At 43.5% G+C, this 24,555-nt stretch overlaps 1 protein-coding gene across 2 annotated transcripts in view; it reads left to right on the forward strand.

Moving 5' to 3' along the window:
* MPG (N-methylpurine DNA glycosylase) overlaps window positions 1-24,555 on the forward strand; it is a 46,337-nt gene that overhangs the window by 19,781 nt on the left and 2,001 nt on the right. The window lies entirely within an intron of this gene.

The raw sequence follows: 24,555 nt of genomic DNA on the forward strand, positions 1-24,555 counted from the left end.
ATACACTACCCGCCCTCTTCTCCCCAGATCCTTTTCCTTTTTGTTTAAATTTACCTCTCCGGCGCGCGGCAGCGTAGCGTTAGTGAGAAGGAGGCGGCGCTCCCCCGCCCCGACGTGTCTTCTTCCCTTCGCTCAGTGTCCCGCCTTCTTCTGACGTCTGCTCTTCCTCTGCCTGGCTTCCCTTGCTTGTCTCCTATTGGTCTTCCAGTTCCTCCTTCCCCTGCTCTTGTCCTATGGCTGTGCCCCTTCTCCCTGCTGATGTCAGACGCCAGCACTTTATCAGCTGAGCTCTCCCTAGACTCCTTGCTTCGGCTTCTACTTTGGTAGGTGTTACATGCTCAGTAGTGTGCTTCTCCTCTACTTTGTTCCTTGTTACTAACTCTTGCCTGTAACTGGATTACTCTTGTGTCTGCTGCCTGCCTACTGACCTTGCCTGTACCTGGATTACTCTTGTGTCTGCTGCCTGCCTACTGACTCTGCCTGTACCTGGATTACTCTTGTGTCTGCTGCCTGCCTCCTGACTCTGCCTGTACCTGGATTACTCTCGTGTCTGATGCCTGCCTACTGACTCTGCCTGTACCTGGATCACTGTCTTGCCTGCTGCTTGTCTGGCCGTCACGTTCATCACCCCGCTTCCTGCTCTATGTCGTAAGCCCTGCAGGCCGCCCGCACCTAGGGGCTCAACTTCTGGGAAACGGCGGTCAGCGCAGGTGAAACCCGGGGTTGTCCGGCCGCCAAGCAGAACCTGGTCTGAGTACTGGGCTCGGCAGCGCTCTACTTGGTACAAGAACTCACAGGTCTGACATGAGATAAGGGGCAAGGAGGAAGATTCTGAGGCTACAGGTCACATTAAATAAGCATAGAGAAATGTAACATGAAACTGGGGGGAAAAGAGAGAATAAACAATCTAAGACCCCCTTTTACAAAGCTGCGCAGCAATTCCGACACAGCCCATTCCCATATAGTGACTCATAATAAATGATGACAGTTAAAGATCGAAATGGCTCATCCAGTCTGCCCAGCAAAATGCTGAGGGTTGTAACTGCTGTTCCATGCAGATTTACCCCATGCCTTTTTCAGAAGTGCAATATAACGTTTTTTTTTTCCCCTTTAAACTGCTGCTTTGAGATGAACCGCTGATATGTGCAGGTTTTCCCAGTGCTGTGTTTCTTACCATTAAGGGGATCCTTTGCTTTTATCCCATACCTTTTGAATACCATTACCATTACTCCAAGAGTCCATTCCATGCATCCAGTACCCATAATTATTTAGTCTGTGATTTGTAAATGCCATCCTAAGGGAAATGCAGCTTGTGAAAAAGCAAAACCCCAGTAGACCAATTTGTTTTCTTTCCTCCCAGGAATGTCTTTATATTCCACAGCAGATTTTTACCTTTTTTGTTTTTGTTGTTGGTTTTTTTTTTCCCTTTTAATTTAGCTATAACATATTGCATACTATGGAAAGTTATTTCCTCTGCTTGGCCAGACTTTAACCAGCTGTTGTTTATCTTGTGTGAGCACAGATGTACTGTACACTAAGCATTGAATATCCCAAAGGAAAACTGTATAAATCAAACTTTCCAAATATCTCAAAGAAGTGTATCTGTTACTGAAGGAGAAATAGTTCTAGTTCACAGGGGAAACCGTGAAATGTTAAATAGATTCAGTAATGAAGGAGTCACTTTGTCTTTCCAATTTTAGTTTCCTTGACACCCCTTCTCCGTTCTTTCTCTTGAGGATCCTCTGTTACTGGTGGTCCAAAAAAAAAAAAAAAACACGCCTCAACAGGATACTTTCAGTGCTTTTCATATGTTAACAAAAGCAACACTCCCCCGCCATGCCCAACCCACAGTGTTTATTTAAACTAATTTTCTAGCCCACTAATCTTCAGTTCTGAGGAGCTTACATGGATTAAATGGATCTGTAAAAGGATGATGTGGCTATACACATACCCCCAAATTCTATATATGGCGCCTCAAGTTGTGCGAGCTAATTTGGCACATGGCCAAATTGCATGCACACCTTAATTGATTAACAAGCCAATCGGCGCCGATAATTGGTACCTAACAACCAATTAGTGACTAATTGGTTTTAATTAGAATTTACGCACACAACTTTCTAGGCGTATTCTACAATGCGGTTTGTGCAAATTTTGATGTGCGCAGTTGTAAAGGAGGCATGGCTATGAGCATGGACTGGGCGGGTTTTGGACATTTCAAAAAACTATGCGCACTATTATGGAATACACCCGATCTGTGCCGAACTTAGGCACAGGTATTTAGGCCTGGTTTAAATGGGTGTGCCTAAATGTTAGTTGCAAGAACGGTGTATGATCATCATCTCTCTATATAAAAGGCAACCCCAACGTTCTATGAAGCCTCCACGGAAGTTGAGGCGCCTGAGATATCCGGTGTGCCCTGGAGTGTCTGCACCGCCCTCACGTCAAAACATCATGATGTCGAGGGCGGAGCTATGACACTCGAGGGCCGAAACGGAAACGCCACAGGCATGGCCACGGAGGCGCAGCAAAAAAAAAAAACCAACAAAACCCTCCCCACACACAGCGACGCGAACCCCGAACAAGGCAAGTAGCTCGGAGGGACGGAGGGAGGGGGCCCCTTGCTAGCGCCCGTTTCATTGCGCTCAGAAACGGGCATTTTTTCCTAGTATTCTATAAACTATGCCTAACTTTAGACGTAGTTTATAGAATCACGCTAACTGCGTGGTTTTCGGCACCATTTATAGAATTTGGCCCATAATGAATCGGTTATTTATAGGATAATTTTTGTTTTATTTCTTCTTGAGAGTGTGAATTAAGGCTCTGTTCTGCACAACTCAGCCACCTTCTTTTGTGCATCTTTCACCTTTGTGAGTTTGTGACACCAGCTTTTAGAAGTTAAAATCACTCTGCTAAAAGAATGATAGGTTAAAGAATCTCACTGAGCAGATAGTGTTTTTTGAAGTCTTTCCAACCCAATAAAATGTTGGAAAGAAATTATATATATGGGTTTGAGAACATGGGTTTGTCTTTCTGGAAGTAAAATAGCTATTTTAAAATTCAAGATAACAGGACCAAATTTGATGTGGAGAAAAAAAACTGGGGAAAAGACATATTGGGGCTCATTTTCAAAGCACTTAAGACTTATAAAGTTCCATAGGTTTCTACGTAACTTTGTAAGTCTAAGGGGCCCTTTTACTAAGCCATGTAGGCGCCTACGTGCTCCCAACGCGCGTCAATTTTGAGTTACCACCCAGCTACCACTTGGCCCTTGCTGTAATTTCATTTTTGACGCGTGTCTGCTACGCTTGCTGGAAAATATTTTTCTGGCACGCGGGCGGTAATCGGCATTTTACACGCATAGACCATTACCTCCTGGTTACCGATTGAGACCTTACCGCTAGGTCAGTGGCTGGCAGTAACGTCTAAGACCCAAAATTGGACGCATGTTCATTTTCGGCAAAATTTTAAAAAGGCATTTTTTATAGGCGCGCTGAAAATGATTTTGCGCGCGCCCAAAACACGCGTCTACACTACTGCAGGCCATTTTTCAGCGCACCTTTGTAAATGGGCCCCTAAGTACTTTGAAAATATGCTTCTATGTAACTTTGTAAGTCTGATTGCTTCAAAAATACACCTCATTGCGTTCCAAAATATACCAGATTGTACTGGGCTTCCAGGGAAATAAAGTCCCCCCAAATATTTCTGTAGGAGAGACAGTTCCAGTTGCTGCAGCATAGAAATATTGATATACTTAAACATAGCAGTTAGGAAATGTCTCCTCAAACCTAGAGAGTTGCATGGGAACGGAGTTAGTGAGACTCCCATAGGGATGGATTCAGGTCTTGCAGGGGTCCTGTGGAAGCGTAGTGCCAGGCCAACCTACCTATCCTTTCCTTGTGCCATGGCAATTTTAATAGCACTAAAAAAAGTAATGGATATGGTTGATAGCATTGAAATCCTCATAAGCACCGAGATGGGGAGTTATCAACATGGGCTACTGTTAAGTTGAGTTATTTTACCCCAAGTTGGGTTATTTTAGCACAGGGGATGGGCAGGGATGGAGGCGATTACATGCGGGGACGGGTGGGAATGGAGGAGATTCCAGTGGGGTGGGTGAAATTTCTGTCTCTGTGCAACTCTTACCTCAAACTGTGTCTCCCCTCTCCTCGTGTTTCTCAGTCATAGATGCCCCTAGAGCCAACACACCCACCAGGTGCATATACACACACACAAATACAAAAGCAACACAGATGCAGAGGGGTTGGAAATAATTCCATGAGGATTGCTTTCCCCACCACACATCTCCCTGCTGGGCTACCCATTAGTGATTCAGATGTGTATTTCATTTTCATTGTTGTAAATTCTACTATGAAACCTAGTAAGAGGGGCATAATTGAAAGGGACGCCCAAGTTTTCTTGAGGACGTCCTCGCAGAACGTCCCGGTGGAAGGGCAGGGAAACATGTATTATCGAAACAAGATGGATGTCCATCTTTCGTTTCGATAATATGGTTGGGAACGCCTAAATCTTGAAATTTAGGTCGTCCTTAGAGATGGTCATCCCTAGACTTGGTTGTTTCTGATTTTCGGCGATAATGGGAACCAAGGACGCTCATCTCAGAAACGACCAAATGCAAGTCCTTTGGTCATGGGAGGAGCCAGCATTTCTACAGCACTGGTCCCCCTGACATGCCAGGGCACCCTAGGGGGCACTGCAGTGGAGTTCATAAAATGCTTCCAGGAACATAGCTCCCTTACCTTGTGTGCTGAGCCCCCCCCCCCAACCCCCCCTAAAACCTACTACCCACAACTGTACACCACTACCATAGCCCTTATGGGTGAAGGGGGGCACCTAGATGTAGGTACAGTAGGTTTCTGGTGGGTTTTGGAGGGCTCGCTGTTTCCTCCACAAACGTAACAGGTAGGGTGGGGGAATGGGCCTGGGTCCGCCTGTCTGAAGCGCACTCACCCACTAAAACTGCTCCAGGGAACTGCATACTGCCGTCATTGACCCGAGTATGACATCTGAGGCTGGCATGAAATATTTTTAAAGATGTTTTTTGAGGGTGGGAGGGGGTTAGTGACCACTGGGGGAGTAATGGGAGGTCATCCCCGATTCTCTCCGGAGGACATCTGGTCATTTCGGCCACCTTTTTGTGCCTTGGTCGTAAGAAAAACAGGACCAGGTAAAGTCGTCCAAGTGCTCGTCAGGGATAAGTACATAAGTAATGCCATACTGGGAAAAGACCAAGGGTCCATCGAGCCCAGCATCCTGTCCACGACAGCGGCCAATCCAGGCCAAGGGCACCTGGCAAGCTTCCCAAACGTACAAACATTCTATACATGTTATTCCTGGAATTGTGGATTTTTCCCAAGTCCATTTAGTAGCAGTTTATGGACTTGTCCTTTAGGAAACCGTCCAACCCCTTTTTAAGCTCTGCTAAGCTAACCGCCTTCACCACTTTCTCCAGCAACGAATTCCAGAGTTTAATTATACGTTGGGTGAAGAAAAATTTTCTCCGATTTTTTTAAAATTTACTACACTGTAGTTTTATCGCATGCCCCCTAGTCCTAGTATTTTTGGAAAGCATGAACAGACGCTTCACATCCACTCCACTCATTATTTTATATACCTCTATCATGTCTCCCCTCAGCCGTCTCTTCTCCAAGCTGAATAGCCCTAGCCTCCTTAATCTTTCTTCATAGGAAAGTCGTCCCATCCCCGCTATCATTTTAGTCACCCTTCTCTGCACCTTTTCCAATTCTACTATATCTTTCTTGAGATGCGGCGACCAGAATTGAACACAATACTCAAGGTGCAGTCGCACCATGGAGCGATACAACTGCATTATAACATCCTCACACCTGTTTTCCATACCTTTCCTAATAATACCCAACATTCTATTCGCTTTCCTAGCCACAGCAGCACACTGAGCAGAAGGTTTCAGCGTATTATCGAAAACGACATCCAGATCCCTTTCTTGGTCCGTAACTCCTAACGTGGAACCTTGCATGACGTAGCTATAATTCGGGTTATTTTTTTCCCACATGCATCACCTTGCACTTGCTCACATTAAACATCATCTGCCATTTAGCCTCCCAGTCTCGTAAGGTCCTCTTATAATTTTTCACAATCCTGTCGCGATTTAACAACTTTGAATAACTTTGTGTCATCAGCAAATGTAATTACCTCGCTAGTTACTCCCATCTCTATTATGGGTCGAGGGCGTCCATGTGTTAGGCATGCCCAAGTCCCGTCTTTGCTACGCCTCCGATATGCTCCTTTGAACTTTGGCTGTCCCTGCGATGGAAAGCAGTTGGGGATTTCCAAAATCGGCTTTCGATTATACCGATTTGGACGACCCTGAGAGAATGACCTCCATCTTCCGATTTGTGTCGGAAGATGGGTGTCCTTCTCTTTCGAAAATGAGCTGTAAGTGAACTCTTTAGCTTCTTAATAGTTACTGTTATGGTGATACCCAGTGACTGAACCATGTAGTCTGCTTCTGGTTTCTATGCTTATGGCCTCCTAGTGGTGGATAGGCACAGCAATCAATTGTTGCCTTGCTACAGTGGCACTCTGTAGGTTAAATACAAAATGCCTTCTTTCAAATCTCTTCAAAGTGACATTTAATAGAATGTCCATATGGCTAAATCCTTTGATTAAAATACAGAATTCTTCTATTGGCTATCTTGGCAAAGTAGAAATGTCTGGATTGTGGTGCAGTTGGTATAAAATGAATAATCTAAAGAATTTGTTGTCTTAAAACTATGATCTGTCAAGGAAACATAATTATCAATGGCTTCAGTTTATTTATTTGATTCTTTGTATACCCCCTTTCTGGGGTACCATCAAAGAGGTTTTACATATTGCATTCAGGCACTTTCTCTGTCCCTAGTGGGCTCAGATTCTAAGTTTTTGTTCTTGGAGGGTTAAGTGACTTGCTCGGGGTCAGAAAGAGCCACAGTGGGAATCAAACCCATTTCCCCTGGTCCTCAGCCCACTGCTCTGCAGCACTATAACCATTAGACGACTCCTCCACATAGTGTTTTGGATATTGCCAAACTACCACATGAATCTAAAATTGAACAGATTTGTGTGTCCCTTTCTTACTTCTGCCAAAACACCCTCTAATTTTGACAAACTTATTAAGCAGGCTATGGATTGCTCATGCACAGGTACAGAACAGGTTTGGGAATATGACTTGGAGGTTCAGTTAATAAGGAAGGAAAGGGAATTTCTTTGGTCTAGATCGAATCATTCTCCACTATCTACGGTTATTGTGCAATCATTGTTTTGTGGCTGATGGCATCTTTGGGATACCTTGTAGAATGGGTGGGAAGTCGAATAAATGCTGGTTCTCTAAAATCTTTGGTTGGCATTCTCTCCCATTTGTTGTTTTACTTTGATAATTTGAGCTCATTTTGGCAACAGATGTAACATAGTAACATAGTAGATGACGGCAGAAAAAGACCTGCACGGTCCATCCAGTCTGCCCAAGAAATGTGCCACTTTTTTGTGTATATCTTACCTAGATTTGTACCTGCCTTTTTCAGGGCACAGATAGTACAAGTCTGCCCAGCACTATCCCCGCCTCCCACCATCGGCTCTGGCACAGACCGTATAAGTCTGCCCAGCACTATCCCCGCCTCCCAACCACCAGCCCCGCCTCCCACTACCGGCTCTGTTATCCAATCTCGGCTAAGCTCCTGAGGATCCATTTCTTCTGGAGATATGGGAAAGAGTCTCTCAAATCTTATCTATCCTGAAAAATACATACAAAATAATTACTTAGACATCTGTAGAATTTACGTCAGCCACTGACACCCAAATCTACATGACTTTTATTTACGTCAGCCACTGACACCCAAATCTACATGACTTTTTGACATGTTGGCTTTAGCTCTTAAGCTAATTCTCTCTGTATGTAATGTGTACACATTGTGGGGTTAGGTCTATGTCACTCAAAAATAAGTAGGCAATAGTCAATAAAATATCCTCTTTTTCTGAAGATTTAGGTTCCTCTGGATTATTTTGCAAGTACTGTAACTGGCTGATACATGTAGAAAGTTGCCATATTTTTCATGTGGTTTACTCATATGAAGGTGTTTGGATATCAACAGCTGTTGAATCTCAATGTTCTGTTGCTTTAATAAAAGTAGGGCTGCATTTCGATTAAATGATTAATTACACAATTAAAGGTCTTTTATTTATTAACCAGTGCAGCTCCTTGTTACTCTGGGCAAGTCACTTAACCCTCCATTATCCCAGGTACAAAATAAATACCTAGTAACGTGGAGGGGCATAATTGAACGAAAACGTCTATCTCCATGGGCGTTTATCTCTGAGAACGGGTCCGTGAAGGGGCGGACCGAACCGTATTTTCGAAAAAAATAGACGTCCATGTTTTATTTGACAATTTGTGAGCTGGGCATTTTTGTTTTTCAGTGATAATGGAAAATAAAAGCACCCAGCTCAAAAACGAATAAATCCAAGGCATTTGTTCATGGGAGGGGCCAGGATTCGTAGTGCACTGGTCCCCCTCACATGCCAGGACACCAACCGGGCACCCTAGGGGGCACTTTTACAAAACCAAAAAAAAAGGTAAAAGAGCTCCCAGGTGCATAGCACCCTTCCCTTGTGTGTTGAGCCCCCCAAATCCCCCTCAAAACTCACTGCCCACAAGTCTACACCATTACTATAGCCCTAAGGGGTGAAGGGGGGCACCTACATGTGGGTACAGTGGGTTTGGGGGGGTTGGACGACTAAGCATTAAGCAGCACAATTGTAACAGGTGAGGGGGGGATGGGCCTGGGTCCACCTGCCTGAAGTCCACTGCACCCCCTAACAACTGCTCCAGGGACCTGCATACTGCCGCCAGGGAGGTGGGTATGACATTTGAGGGTGAAAATAAAAAGTTGTGAAACATCATGTTTTGTGGTGGGAGGGGGTTAGTGACCACTGGGGGAGTCAGGGGAGGTCATCCCCGATTCCCTCTGGTGGTAATCTGGTCATTTAGGGCACTCTTTGGGGCCTTATTCGTGAAAAAACAGGGTCCAGGAAAAGTGCCCTAAATTCTAGCTACAAATGCATACTTTTTTTCCATTATCGGCGAAAGGCGCCCATCTCTCCTCGGCCGATAACCACGCCCCAGTTCCACCTTCGCCACGCCTCCGACATGCCCCCGTTAACTTTGTATGCTTCCGCGATGGAGTGCAGTTGAAAACGTCCAAGTTTGGCTTTCCATTATACCGATTTATTCGTTTTTGTAAGATAAACGTCTATCTCCCGATTTGGGTCGAAATCTAGGCGTTTTTCTCTTTCAATTATAAGGTGGATAGTAACTTAGTAGATGACAGCAGAAAAAGACTGCCCAACAAGATAAATTCATATGTGCTACTTTTTGTGTATACCTTACCTTGATTTGTACCTGTCCTTTTCAGGGCACAGACTGTATAAGTCTGCCCTCACTATCCCCGCCTCCCAACCACCAGTCCCGCCTCCCACCACTGGCTCTGGCACTGACCGTATAAGTCTGCCCAGCACCATCCCCACCTCCCAACCACCAGTCCCGCGTCCAGCACCCAATCTCGGCTAAGCTCCTTAGGATCCATTCCTTCTGAACAGGATTCCTTTAAGTTTATCCCATGCATGTTTGAATTCCGTTACCATTTTCATTTCCACCACCTCCCGCGGGAGGGCATTCCAAGCACCCACTACTCTCTCCGTGAAAAAATACTTCCTGACATTTTTCTTGAGTCTGCCCCCCTTCAATCTCATTTCATGTCCTCTCATTCTACCGCCTTCGCATCTCCGGAAAAGGTTCTTTTGCGGATTAATACCTTTCAAATATTTGAACGTCTGTATCATATCACAAAATAAATACCTGTATATAATATGTAAACCACTTTGATTGTAACCACAGAAAGGTGATATATCAAATTCCATCCCCCTTCCCTTCCCTAAAGGACTGATAATCTCCCTCCCTCCCATTGTCCAGCACCTCTCCCTCCCTCCATCCCCTCCACCCCCATGAACAGTGACACACATTCGGTGGTAAGCCGCACCAAGTTCTTGCGGCTGCTGGATCTCACTGCCTCGATCATAGCTTCTATCAGTGGCCCCTCCAGTTCTGCTTGTTGGGTCTGCAGCTCACGCCCCTCCTCCCCTCTAACCCCTCTTCTCAATCTCCCCACCGGTCTACCTTAAAGATGGTCGTCTTTTGGTCCCTGGAAGTGGCAGTGTTGCACACATGCTACCTGCGAAGCTTTTCCTCTGGCCTATCCTACCTCCTCTGACCTGTTTCTGCCTGGGCAGGACAGGTCGGGGAAAGCTTCAGACCAGGCTGCCGGCAGCATATGTGCGAAGCAGCCGCTGGCGAGGATCAGCAAAAGACCACCTTTAAGGTACAATGGCACAGGGGAAAGGTGATGGCGGATGGAGGGAAAGATGTTGGATTGTGCCAAGACATTGGTTGGGAGTGAAAGAGAGCAGAAGAGATGTTTGGAGGAGACAGTAGACATTGCACTGTGCTTATTTTTTTTTAAATTATGATTAATGGTTAATGCATTAATCGCAGAGTTAGCTGCAATTAAAACGCAGCCCTAAATAAAAGTAATAAAAATGTTGAGCAAAGAGAAAGAAAGTAATTTCTGTGGTTAAATATATCATACTTGTTTCATTGTATTGTTCTTTACAAACAACAAAATGTTTGGGAGTTTCACACACACACACCACAGTTATACACACATGTATGCACATACCCCACTAAAATGTGTTGGACTGGATGAAACTGGAGTTCTAGTCACGGTTTGCTTTGATCAAGAGTGGCTGGGGAACAGCATGAATACCAACTCTTGTATTGGTGAGGATAAGTACTGGATGACAGATAAATTTAGCAACTACAGCTGAATGCTTGAGACTGTGTGAAAGGGGATAGTTGAAGGTCGGAAGTTCTTTTTCAGAAGGAAAAGCAGCAATTTTATCTTCTTTCTGGAGCAAGCCCAGCTGACCAGTCTACTAAAAAAAAATCCATTTTCTTTCATCTTGTTTAGTAAAGAATGTCATCCAGTCTAACACATTTTAGTGGGGCAACAAACGTCATCTCTGTTTCTCACATACACATGCCAACATGTTCTCACAGTTGCATTTGAAAGTTGACCATCCTAAATCTATATTTATTTTTTATTATACCATATGGTCTTTAGCCATTATTGACTTCTGAGGCTGGGCTACATTCCAGTGTCTGAGAAATCTGCTCCTCCTGTCCCTGTAGGTTATTCTCATGTATCTGGCAAATGTGAAGGGTGTGAAGCTGTTTCTGGGAAACTCTTAAAACTGGAAAGGAAAGGATAGTGAGCTCAGAACTCCTGCAAAAATGTGAAAATACTCTTTGAAAATATCAAGATAAAACCCAACCACAATGAAAACTTTTATGAGCAGGCCCTACAGCTTAGGCTTGTATCTCTGCAGCATGGGAATCTAGTCTAGTTTGGGTGTGCCATGGAGGTGGTGTACTCAGACCTAGGAAGAGGGAAAAGAGGGGAGTAGCTGCCATCTAACAAGCAATGCTAAGAGTGTGTCTCAGGGGATGTTTTCCACCCCTCAGGCCAGCAACTGTTCATAGTCACCCAAACAGACCATCTGAGGAGATGATTTTTAAAAATGGAGAACATAAAAAGAAATATGGCACATTTGTTTCAGTAGGCGTTCAATTGGCTGTTTCCTTATGATTTTCTGGGTAGGGGTGTGTGAAAGGGCTACTAGACCACCAGGTGGGGTGTGCGGTGGGGGGGATTGACTCGCGGCCCACTGGGCCACCAGGGACATTTGAGGGGATGCTGGGGGGGGGGGGGGGGTCTGGAGACCCACCGGATCTCCAGCCCCCCTGAACTTGTGTCGGGGGGGGGGGGGGGTCGGGGGGACTGGAGGTCCACCGGACCTCCATCTCCCGTTTCGCCTGCCTTGGGGTGGGGGTACTTGGGGTCTGGTGGTCCCATGGACTTCTAGCTCCTGTGTTTGACAGGTCAGGGCTTTTGACAGCCCAGACCTGTCAAACATGTGCGGGAGGATTGTGCCTGAGCGCATCCTCCCGCACTTCTACCATACGATCAGAGAGAATACCGTGCTTAAATTTGCATGCTATTATCTCTGTTTTTAGAGCGCTGTTTGGAACAGGGCTTTCGATCATCTGCCCAAAAATGCATTTAACATGTGAATTAGTGTGCACTGCTAAATCACCACGGGAACAGCAAACTTGTGTTAGCAGTTAATGCAAGCTAATTCATGCATTAACTGCTTAAAAGGGCCCCATGGTGAGCTTCTCCATTGTGAGATGGTTGATCTACAATAATATGTATCTGATTACATTATTTTAGGAGTGTTTCTTTTAAATTGCCAGTGGGTAGTACAGTATATAAATGTTTAAATTAATAAAATGTGTAAGGAGAAAGGCAAATAACTTCAGAAAACCCTAAAACAGCTTTTTCAGTAGTCTCTGCCCATGATTGCAAACAACAAATGGACTAGCTCAACTTTTCCTTGTCTTCTCTGTTTTTGAATTTTAAGAATTCGCTGTCAAGAACATTCATTAATTAGAAGGTAATCGGAAGGTCCGCTGGGATTAAAGGCTTGATATGGACATTCTGTTCTTTGCCACATCTGTGTGGCTTCTCTGGGATGTTCCCAGAAAAAAATTGTTTATTACAGATTTGATACTTTGCAGGAGAAATTGGGGTTGCAGCAAGTACGGAAGGCGGAGGAGCAGGAATATTCCATTTTCTACATCAGCCAAAATCCTGTTTCCAAGAAAAGAGCATGAATTGATTATTGAAAAAGAATTTGCTGTAATTAGGCCATGGATGAGGTAATAATCTATCAAATAAGAATATGTTACTGTTTTTGTTCTCTGAAGTCTTTTAAGGCTTGTAGAGCAGTAAATTTTATAGTCCTGCATGTTAGTCAGTGGGAGAGATGTAGGAATAGATGACTCTGTTTCCAGCATTTCTTTCAGAGCTGTTGAATATTAAGCAGCAGTTAAGAATGTGTAGCATTTGCAGTTTAAATAATGAAGATCCCTCCCAGTGCCTTTACTGTTTTGTGCACAAGTGTGAGTGTGTGGGTAGTCTCTGATCTGGAGTGGTGAAGGGTGGATTATATTGAATGGAGTAGTATCCAATCATTCCAGTGACTTTTAGAAAGAATAGTAAGGTATGATAATGTATCTAAGCATTAGACGTTGCTTTCAACAGATTCAAACCAGATGTGCATGCAGATATTGAGTGCCAAGTAACATCGCTAATTGGTTAACACCCAATTATTGATATTGAGCTCATTGAGCAATTTGTGCACGCACAGATCTGGGCGTCATATGTGGAATTTGGGGATAAATGTCCAAATTCATGAGACATACTACACCCATGGTAAAGAAAGCACCAGTCTTGTGAAACCTCACAGTGATTCTAATACAGCTTTTGAAAATCTTTGTTCTTATGGAGTCAGCTGAGCCAAAGCATCGAAACTGGAAAGTGCTGTTCATAGTAGCCATAAACACATTTCATATATTCATCTGCTATTCACCATGTCTGCAGTTTTCTAGACAACACTCCAGGTTCCTGCTGAAAGTAGTTTGTTTTTTATATATTGTGCTACTTTCTAAAGTCACTCAAAGAACAGGCTATGCATACGTTTAAAATTTTGGTACTCATAAAATTTCGGACACTATATGCTCCTCCATGATATCTCCGTTCGTCCCAGCAAACACCTCTTAGTAGTTCCTTCCTTTCACTTCATCAGACCTGATGCCATGTGCTCTTGGATTTTTAGTTCACAGCGCCCACATTATGGAATTCTCTATCCCTTTTCTCTGAGATCAGAGACTACTCACTTGTCCTTTAGATTGTAAGCTCTTTGAGCAGGGCCTGTCCTTTTATGTTAAATTGTACAGCACTGCGTAACCCTAGTAGCGCTTTAGAAATGTTAAGTAGTAGTAGTAGTATTTTGCATTTGAACCACAGAATACCACTGTCCCAAGGCAAAAGGTATTGCTGTGCTTCACCACCACATGGAGGCTGTACATATACGTTTATTTTCATGTATTATACCACCTTTAATTACAAAATGTCAGAAGTGGTTTACAGTTAAAACTACATAAGACATTGCAAGCTTATGGGGAACTTGGAGTCTTGCACTCTTGTTTCTTTCAGGGACTTTGAGAGTTGCTAGAAATAACATTTTCACTGAAAGTTGACTGGTGCAAGCACAATGTTTGCTTCCTGTTACATTTATGCACTGCGACTATATGGATGCAATGGGCAGGGTGGCGGTGAAAGAGGAGGGAGTGCTGCTCCCTCCTCCTGCAACAAGGTACGGGGAGGGGGGAACGGGGGGGGGGGGGGAGACCGAGTTTGGCAGCCCATTTGGGCCACCAAGGATTTTGTTTTGGGCGTGGGGGGGTAGGGGGCTAGAGATCCACCAGACCTCTAGCCCTCCCGCCCTCATGTTGGGGGGGAGGATCAGGGGGATGGAGGTCTGCTGGACCTCATCCCCCCTCTGTCGCTGTCCTGAGGGGGGTGTGGGGGCTTGGGGGGGACATTAGGCCACCAGGGCCTTGCTTTTCTGGGGGGCAGCTCCTGTGTTTGACAAGTGTGGGAGGATTGCGTTCATGCACAATCCTTCTGCATTTTCGCCGGATGATCAATGCTAATAATGTCCTTAAATTTGCATGTTATTAGCATTGATCATTGGGGAGTTAAATCCCCGCACTGTTCTGGCGCTATTTTTGGGGTGCTGTTTTGGAACAGTGCATGGAATTGATCATCGGCCTTTAGGTTTCACAGCAAAATACCATAAAGAAAATGAAATACACACCTGAATCTTTAAAAGCCAGTTTAGCATAGGAGTGTGGTAGCAGTAAGCGGTGCTTGGTGGGCAAAGCATACAAATGATGCCTCATTGTGGGTGTGTCTGTATCAGTGATCAGAAGAGAAAAAAAAGGAGATAACAGTTAAGGAATTGCTCCTTTCAATATTAGGATTAGGGAACATTCGATGAAACTACACAGTAGTAAATTTAATACGAATCAGAGAAAATCTTTCTTCACTCAAAGTATAATTAAACTCTGGAATTCGTTGCCAGATAATGTAAAGGCTATTAGCTTAGCGGGGTTTAAAAAAGGTCTGGACGGCTTCCCAGTGTGCCAATACTTATGTAAGTTTCAATGCTATTATTTTTCTAGTTTATAATCTGAACCAGTTTTTAACTGTGGAAAATTGATTTAGGAGAACGAAGACTCTGTGATAGTGGTCAGTCTTGCAGTTCTGGCTGGAAAGTATGATCCAATGTGTAATAAAAGCCACTGCAATCATCTTCCTCCATTTGATCTTAGATAGTGCTGACCATGTGCACTGCACTATGTTAATACTGGGAATACTAAAAAAAAATGTAAAGTCATACAGATACAGGAGTTTCCTGCCCCAAAGAGCATGCAGTGTAATGGGGGAGAAAGAGAGAGACCCAGTAGGCATAATTTCAGGAGTGATATGATGATAGACGGATTTGTGTGGAGCCCTAATACAAAGCGTCAGTAGAATGCAGTGCAAAACTCAGCTGGCAGTGGCATAGGCCTGGACTGCGTTAGAAAGAGTTTTAGTGATAAGGCTTTGCAGGAATGGGATAATACTTTTTTCATCTCCTGGGAAAATTTGAAGCAGAAACGCCCTCCCCCACCAATCCACTCAAAAATCTAGAATTCCTTTACCTGTTATAAGGTTAATTATAACGTCCAAGGGCTTCTTTAAAGGACAGTGCAGAACAGCTTTCAAGGGGTTTGCATATCATGGAAGTCATGTGCTCATTGAAAGTTCTGCTGGGAGGACAATGTCTGCCTAAAATGGAAGTATGCCATGAGCTCCCGTGTGCATGCCTCTGGCAGATACAGAGTTGGCACAGCTGTAGGTGATCCTGCACTGTGTGACTGTTTGAGCATTTTCTCCAGTAGCAGATTCTGTTTCAGTTAGACAGAGATGCCACCAACAGGTGCTGGGGTTGCTGCATTTCCCTACCTAGCCAATGGTTCCCCTTCCATTAATGAACAGCTGGCCATATGGGTGAGGTGAGTCACAGGAGAGGGAATGCCTGGCTAGCTTGCACCACAATTAGGTTTTAAACTGGTGGGGCATGATTGTTAGGGGTCTCAAACTTTGGTCTTCAAACACCATAAACCATCAGGGTTTTTCAGCTATCCCTAATGAATATGCAGGGCTGCAAATCTATCTTATTCATTAGGGAGATCCTGACAGCCAACTGGCTTATGGCCCTCAAGGATTAGTCAGATTCCTCTGCTGGGCATTTAGTGCTTCAGAATATTTTGCTAAACTCAGAGACAGTATAGGCCAGGAGAAAGCTCTGGAGGTATTAAGTGCACCCAGTTCCTAACTCGTTTTACATTATAACAGATTTTTATTTTGTTTGTAGTGAAAGTTCTGTACAAAGCACAAAACACAGAATGTGAGGTCTAGAGAGCTCTGTGTGTGCAAGGGAATATCAGAGTAAGATAAGCAGCAGAGGGATAAGAAAATGACAGATAAATTTGCAGCTGGTTTTACAGATAGAGTGGGCTGGAGATGAAGAATCAGGGAAGTGACATAATATCTGGGATGTTTGTTCAAAGATTACACATTTTAATCGGTTAGCTTATAATAAATAGCAGGAACTGCCAATGTATAGTTGTACTAAATTTGAGATAGAATATCTCCTTTGCTGTCTTTTGTACTTATCTTGCTTTCCTAGAAGTGAGCTGCTGCCTTCCTGGGCATTTCAGGGAAGAAAGAGCAAACTTATAGATGGGTTTAGAACTGCAGGGTAAGAAAAGAACAGAAAATATGGATGGACAGGCATAAAGTCTGAGCTTTCTGTCTCACCCAAATTCTCCAAACATATTTCCGAAATATTTTTGTCTGACGCTCGAGCACATGGATTAATATGTGGGTTTGAAGAAAGGAGGCAAAAAGATGACAGCCATACAAGATGACTCCTGAGAGCTAACGGCTTTGCAATAAACAGAAAAGCACAGTGGAATACATGCAAAAATAACTCCTGGAAAGAGGGCGCTGAATTGCTGAGCTGATAACCACAGACTGCAGCAAATACTACTAGTGAGACAACAGGAAACTGGTGGCAGACAAAGGAGAGAGAAAAAAAAGTTACAATTATGAGAATACTAACTTAAAAGAAGAAAACCCAGCTCACACCTTTTTCAGTAGTAGCTCAAGGTGAGTTACATTCAGGTACATAAGCTATGTATTGTGGTTTGGTTTGAAGTGAACCTGTGAAAACAAAACAATTTGTAATACAACAGTCCAAACCCCATCCTTTTATGTGAAAAAAAATTTAAAAAGTTATAGAAGTTCAAATATTTAACTTATGCAGACTGATTATGGACACATGACGTGAAAAATTGACCATTCTGAACATTTTGGATCTGCTACTTAGTCACCTTTTCTTGGAGACGGTCACAATTATTGGGTTCACTGGCACTCTTCTTCTTCAGTTTATTTGCAGTACAGAGGAGCACCATCAGACTATAAGAGGAATGGAGGGTCTGTATCTGCTGCCTTGTCCTTTGCTTCTGTCTTTTCAGTCACGCCTGCTCTTATGGCTGATGTGGTAGACTGGGCAATATGACCATTATGGCAAATGAGTGTTCCTTTCCTTTTTTTCAACAGGTGTACCAACTGGTTAACAGTAAGAGAACCATGTGATTTCTAATCCATAAACAGGATCTCTGGGCCATTTGTATAGTGGTCTGAACATAAGAATAGCCATACTGGGATAGACCAGTGGTCCTTCTAGCTCAGTATCCTGCTTCTAGCAGTGGCCAGTCCAGGTTACAAGTATCTGACAGAAACTGAAATAGCAACATTCCATGCTACCAATCCCAGAGCAAGCAGTGGTTTCCCCATTTCTATCCCAGTAGCAGATTATGGTCTTTTCCTCCAGTACATAAGCACTGCCACGCTGGGAAAAGACCAAAGGTCAATCAAGCCCAGCACTCTGTCTCCGACAGCGGCCAATCCAGGCCCCAAGAACCTGGCAAAACCCCAGAATTTAATAACGATCAATGGACTTTTCCTTCAGGAATCTGTCCAGACCCCCTTTAAACTCAGCAAGGCCAGCTGCCGTCACTACCTTCTCCGGCAATGAGTTCCAGAGTCTAACCACACGCTGAGTAAAGAAAAACTTTCTCCAATTTGTTTTAAACCTACCACATTCTAATTTCATCTTGTGTCCCCTAGTTCTATTATTGTTAGAAAGTGTAAACAAACCCTTCACATCTGTCCGCTCTACCCCACTTATTATTTTGTAGACCTCTATCATATCACCCCTCAGCCGCCTTTTCTCCAGGCTAAAGAGTCCTAGCCGTCTTAACCTCTCCTCATAAGGTAGTCGTCCCATCCCTTTTATCATTTTCGTTGTCCAAACCTTTGTTTATCCAACCGCTGTTACCACATCCTCTGGTAATGAGTTCCAGAGCTTAGCTATTCGTTGAGTGAAAAAATATTTCCTCCTATTTGTTTTAAAAGTGTTACCATGTAACTTAATTGAGTGTCTCCTAGTCTTTGTACTTTCTGAAAGAATAAACAATCGTTTCACATTTATTCTACGCCATTCGGAATTTTGTAGATCTCTATCATATCCCCCTTCAGCCATCTCTTTTCCAAGCTGAAGAGCCCTTGCCTTTGAACCTTTTCTAATTCTGCTATATCTTTTTTGAGATACGGCGACCAGAAATGCACACAATACAGAGGCATTGTAGTATTTGTCTTATTTTCTATCCCTTTCCTAATAATTCCTAACATTGTTTGTTTTTTTGGCTGACACCACACACTGGGTAGAAGATTAGTTAAAGAATTGTTTTTTCCAGGACTAATATCTTCCTTAAATGTAGTCCAAGTGACACGGAAGCATTTTTATACTATTTCAGCATCGTGTGCATCTAGGACACATTTACAAACTAAAGAGTTAATATGAGCAAAAAAGAAGATACTTGGTTTAGTGGATTCTCTGAAAGCAGATACAAACCATACAATCTATAATGCTACTTATCTACAGTGTAATTAATAGACAATATGGCTGTAGTAATTATTCAGATATCCTATAAAATCAGGGCATAAAATAATGTTACCAGGAATGATTATTGCCTTGTACAATCCCATGATTACAGTGAACCATTCTTTGTACTGAAAATAGGATTTTGTAACAGGCTGTGGAAAAAATAAACAATAGTTATTTAAGGATAAAGTTATAATGACTAAATGCAGATGGCAGATTTTCAGAGGCTTCCAAAGTCATATTTTGTGGATGGAGTGAATTTGGAAGATTTCCTAATGTTGCTGGAGTCTGTGTTTGATTTGCTGTTTCTTGTTTATTTAATCTTGACTGGCTTGGGGCCCTCTTACATCCACATAGAGCACAGGGTGTGGCTTTGGATCGCTAGCTACAAAAAAAAGAATCTCAAATATTCTAAATACCACAGTCTAGTTGTTTCCATAATGCTTTGTGTTTGTGTCTGCACATTGTTCATTAGATTCGAGAATATTACCTAATGGTGCCATCATTATGTTAAAGGGGACAGAGGGGAATCCTGTGGTACATCACAATAGGGGGACCAGGCAGCTGAGGGGAGATATGATAGAGGTCTATAAAATAATGAGTGGATTTGAACGGGTATGCTTTCCAAAAATACTAGGACTAGGGGGCATGCGATGAAGCTACAAAGTAGTAAATTGAAAACGAATCGGAGGAAAGGTTCTTCACTCAATGTGTAATTAAACTCTGGAATTCGTTTCCGGAGAATGTGGTAAAGGCGGTTAGCTTAGCAGAGTTTAAAAAAGGTTTGGACGGCTTCCTAAAGAAAAAGTCCATAGACCATTATTAAATGGACTTGGGGAAAATCCACTATTTCTGCGATAAGCAGTATGAAATGTTTGGTACTTTTTTGGGGATCTTGCCAGGTATTTGTGACCTGGATTGGCCACTGTTGGAAACAGGATGCTGGGCTTGATGGACCTGTATGGCAATACTTACGTACTTATGAACAGGGAGAGGAAATTTGGCCTGATTTGATATAAAAAAAAAAAGCCCTTGAACCATTGGACTACTTTGCCATATGTCCCAAAGTGGTTCATTAGATTTAACAGGATGTCACTTGACATATCAAACTTCATAATGATAATTTTTCCGCCTTTACTCAAAAATTTGCTATTAAGGTAGTTAGGATTGTTTCTGTACTGTATGATGGTCTAAAACCAGATTGAGAGGTATGCAGGATTGAGTGTGACTGGAGATATTCTGTAAGCTGGTGTGCAACCAGTCCTTCCATCGCTTTCAGCAGTAGCAGTATTGATGCCACTGGCCTGTAATTTGAGACCACTCATATTAGATTGGGGGTTCTTAGGGATGGGAGTTAGGATTATTTTGCCATTATTTGAGAGGGAAATGCCTTGGGATAGCATAAATGATATATTAGGTTGTAAGCATTGAGGGGCCCTTTTACTAAGCCACATAAGCATGTACACGCGCCCAACACGTGCCAAAATGGAGTTAATGCATGACTCTGGTGGTAATTTCATTTTTGGCGCGCGTCCGATACACGCGGATGAAAAATAATTTTTATTTTCTGCCTTGTGTATCAGACACGCACCAAGTGGCATTTGGCGCGCGTAGGTCATTACTGCCCGGTTAACGCATGAGTCTTTACTGCTAGGTCAATGGCTGGTGGTAAGGTCTCAGACCCAAAATGGACGCGCGGCAATTTTTATTTTGCCGCACGTCCATTTTTGGCAAAAAGTTTTAAAAAAGGCATTTTTTGTAGGTGTGCTTAAAAATAATTCAGCGCGCGCCCAAAACACGCGTCTACACTACCACTGGCCATTTCTGAGCGCACATTAGTAAAAGGACCCCTGAATGAATAAATCAGGTGCTGATTTTAAAAGGTAGGTAGGACAAGAATCTGATATAGACTGTGAGGCGAAAAGACAAATGGGGTTCACACTCCACAAGGAATGAATACAGCAGTAACAGGGTGGAAAGGAACCAATTCCAAGTGATCAGCCACCACATCGGGATAAGATGCTCCAATAAAATTTTATTAAGACCCAACATGGCCTGTGTTTCAGCTATAACAGCCTTCCTCAGGGGTCAAATCGATGAGTGCTCAGTTGTGTATCGATTGATAGTGGAGCGTTTTAAACTCTTGGTACAGATTTGGTATAGCATACAACATCGGAACAAGTTCAAAAAAAAAAAAAAAAGGTTGTAGACAGCTATTATACATACAGCTTGTCTGCAAGTATGAAACCGTCTTTGGCATGTGCAGAGCAGCCATGCATAATGCTTGGCTGCTCTGCACTGGTTTCCCCTCCTTAGGAAGGAAATCGTGTGCAAATGAGCTAACAGTGAGCAGCTCATTTGCATGTGATTTCCTTCATGCATGCCCCGTTCCTTTCCGAATTGCTAAGGGATCAGTAAGGGAATGGCCTTTTCCGTTCAGTTAGTGCATCAGTTAGTCCACTGCAGTGCCTCCTAGGGTGCCCGGTTGGTGTCCTGGCATGTCAGGGGGACCAGTGCACTACGAATGCTGGCTCCTCCCACGACCAAATGAGTTGGATTTGGTCATTTTTGAGATGGGCGTCCTCGTTTTCCACTATCACCGAAAACCGGGGACGACCATCTCTAAGGTCGACCATCTCAACATTTATGTCGACCATCTCTAAGGTCGCCCTAAATGTTGAGATTTGGTCGTCTCCTTCCGTATTATTGAAACAAAAGATGGACGTCCATCTTGTTTCAATAATACGGGTTTCCTCGCCCCTTTGCGAGGACGTCCTGCGAGGACGCCCTCAGGAAAACTTGGGCGCCCCATTCGATTATGCCCCTCCACGGGGACTATGCTGGTTTTAAATTAAACCTTTCCAAATTGGAAACTTTGGTCACTAAAGCTTTGATGTGTTGGAAGTGGAAGGGGGAATTTCCACTGTGGTGGGACACAGTCTTTTAGATATTTAGGGATCCAGATGCCTCACTTTGCCAAGTTGTTGTGTTCTCTTAATGTGGGATCTTCTGCCACCACAAAACGACAGCTGGAAGGTTGGTCAACATTACCTTTATCTCTGTCCAGCCGAATTAGCCTGTGTAAGATGGTACTTTTAGCTAAGTGGTCCAGACCCTTTCCATCCGTCTCCTTAGAAGAGACCTTTTGCACATAGCCAGACAAGTGACCATATTTTGTTGGGGAGGGGAAAATGCGCTTATTGGAGGGGTGGAGGATTGGGTTTGCCAGATTTACAATTACATAATTATGCTTGCCTTCTGCACCATCTGGGAGATTGGCTATTAGACCGACAGGACTATACTCCTATCACAATTGCTGTTTGATCTGTATAATGTTTGGTCCCTCCTAGTCTCCTTCCTTACTCACTGGGCCACTAGTCTCCTTCCTTACTTACTTTGGCCACTAAAAGACACCTGGAATAAATTGACACGATGGTTGAGTAGTGCTCACATGGGAACTGACCAATTGCTAATAAAGGATAATATACAATTCCCCCAGGATTAGACAATACCACTTTTGTTCATTGGGAAGCTCGGGGTTACACCATGGCGGAGAATGTACTTACTAGGGAAGGAACGATGATGACTTTTGAGATCTTTTGTCAACAGGGGGAGATGAAGTCAGGTAATCAGTTTTCTTTTTGCCAACTTAAGCACTACATTAACTCCTTAGACCACAATGTTTTAAAACTGATTTTCCAAGTCCAAATGGGATGAAATTGGCTAGTTTGAATCCTTTTTTTTTCTTTTCAACTAGTCAAATTTTGGAAAATTCTTCCATCTGAATTATGGTCTATCACTGATTACAAAATTTTTAGGAAGTTTTTATTCGAAATATTTGTATTACAGTGATAATTCTTATGACAAAGTTAAATAATGGGGCTTTTACAGTCATTATACAATTTTATATCATGTATATGTATGATGGCAATTTGTTTTTAACGATTATGTGCTATAATTGTATTCCCGGGATGTACCGGTATTTTATTTGCTGTCATCTGCATTGATATGCGGAATAAAGATTATTATTATTATTATTTGAGTGGGTAGCTGCAGAGAGGTTTACTATTTCAGGCCTAGCTTGGACAGTCCAAGTACTGGGAGGAGGTAAGGATTTCACGATCGTAAAAGCAAGATGGGAGTCAGACCTGAAGAAGCTGCTGTTGAGGTGGAATGTGGTCAACACTATTAAAAGAATACCCCAATTGATATAGGGTGTGGATCTGTGGGAGTGTGCGTTCCGGGTGCCCCATAGAGCATACTTTACCCAATTGCAGATGTACAGATGTACGGAAAGACTGCTCCCCCTTCGACCTGTGTTAGATGTACCCAGGGCGACAATGGCTTTTTTCACGCTATCTGGGAATGTACACACAGAAGCATTTTTGGTCAGAAATTGCACTCTGTTTAGGCACCTGATTCCATCACTGGGTTAACCTGACGGTAGAGATTGTTATGTTTGACATGTCAGGGGGCATGAGGATTGTGGGAAAGTACAAAAGTATCCTTCTTAGGAAGTCCCTTGTAGTGGGGAAGAAATGTATACTATGTTCTTGAATGAACCCTGATCCCCCTTCTTTTTGGTCATGGCGCTCTCAAATCATCACTTGGCATTACAGTAGGCGAGAGAGGCCAGCACCTCTGCAAAGAGAGAAAAGACATATCTATTCATTTGGGACCCATATATTCAGTCTCTTGCGCCTACAGTGAGGAGCTTGATATTGAATAATCTATAGGCGGCTACCCCCGGTGTTGTATACTATTATGTTTTCTGTACTGATTTGACACCTCCACTTACTGTAATTGTTCGAGGGATGGGGGGTGTGGTTTAAGAGAGAGATTTCTAATGGTTTCTATAGCAGATATTTTTCTATACTGTAGTTTGTTTTGTTGCAATAAAAAGGTTTACACTAACGGGGGCATTTTTGAAAGAGAAGGGCGCTCATCTTTCGACACAAATCGGGAGATGGGCGTTCTTCTCTCATGGTCGCCCAAATCGGCATAATCGAAAGCCGATTCCCTCAACTGCAGTCCGTCGCGGAGACGACCAAAGTTCACAGGGGCGTGTCAGAGGCGTAGCGAAGGCAGGGCTGAGGCGTGCTTAAGAGATGGGTGTCCTCGGCCGATAATGGAAAAAAGGGTGTCCCTGACGAGCATTTGGCTGACTTTACTTGGTCCCATTTTTTTCACGACCAAGCCTCGAAAAGGTGCCTTTACTGACCAGATGACCACCGGAGGGAATCGGGGATGACCTCCCCTTACACCCCCAGTGGTCACCAATCCCCCCCCACCCAAAAAAAAATTTTTAAACTTTTTTTTCCAGCCTCAAATGTCATACCCAGCTCCATCACAGCGGTATGCAGGTCCCTGCAGCAGTTTTTAGTGGGTGCAGTGCACTTCAGGCAGGCAGACCCAGGCCCATCCCCCCCACACCTGTTACACTTG

This window comes from Microcaecilia unicolor, chromosome 8 (genome assembly GCF_901765095.1).
Source record: "Microcaecilia unicolor chromosome 8, aMicUni1.1, whole genome shotgun sequence".
Taxonomy (NCBI): domain Eukaryota; kingdom Metazoa; phylum Chordata; class Amphibia; order Gymnophiona; family Siphonopidae; genus Microcaecilia; species Microcaecilia unicolor.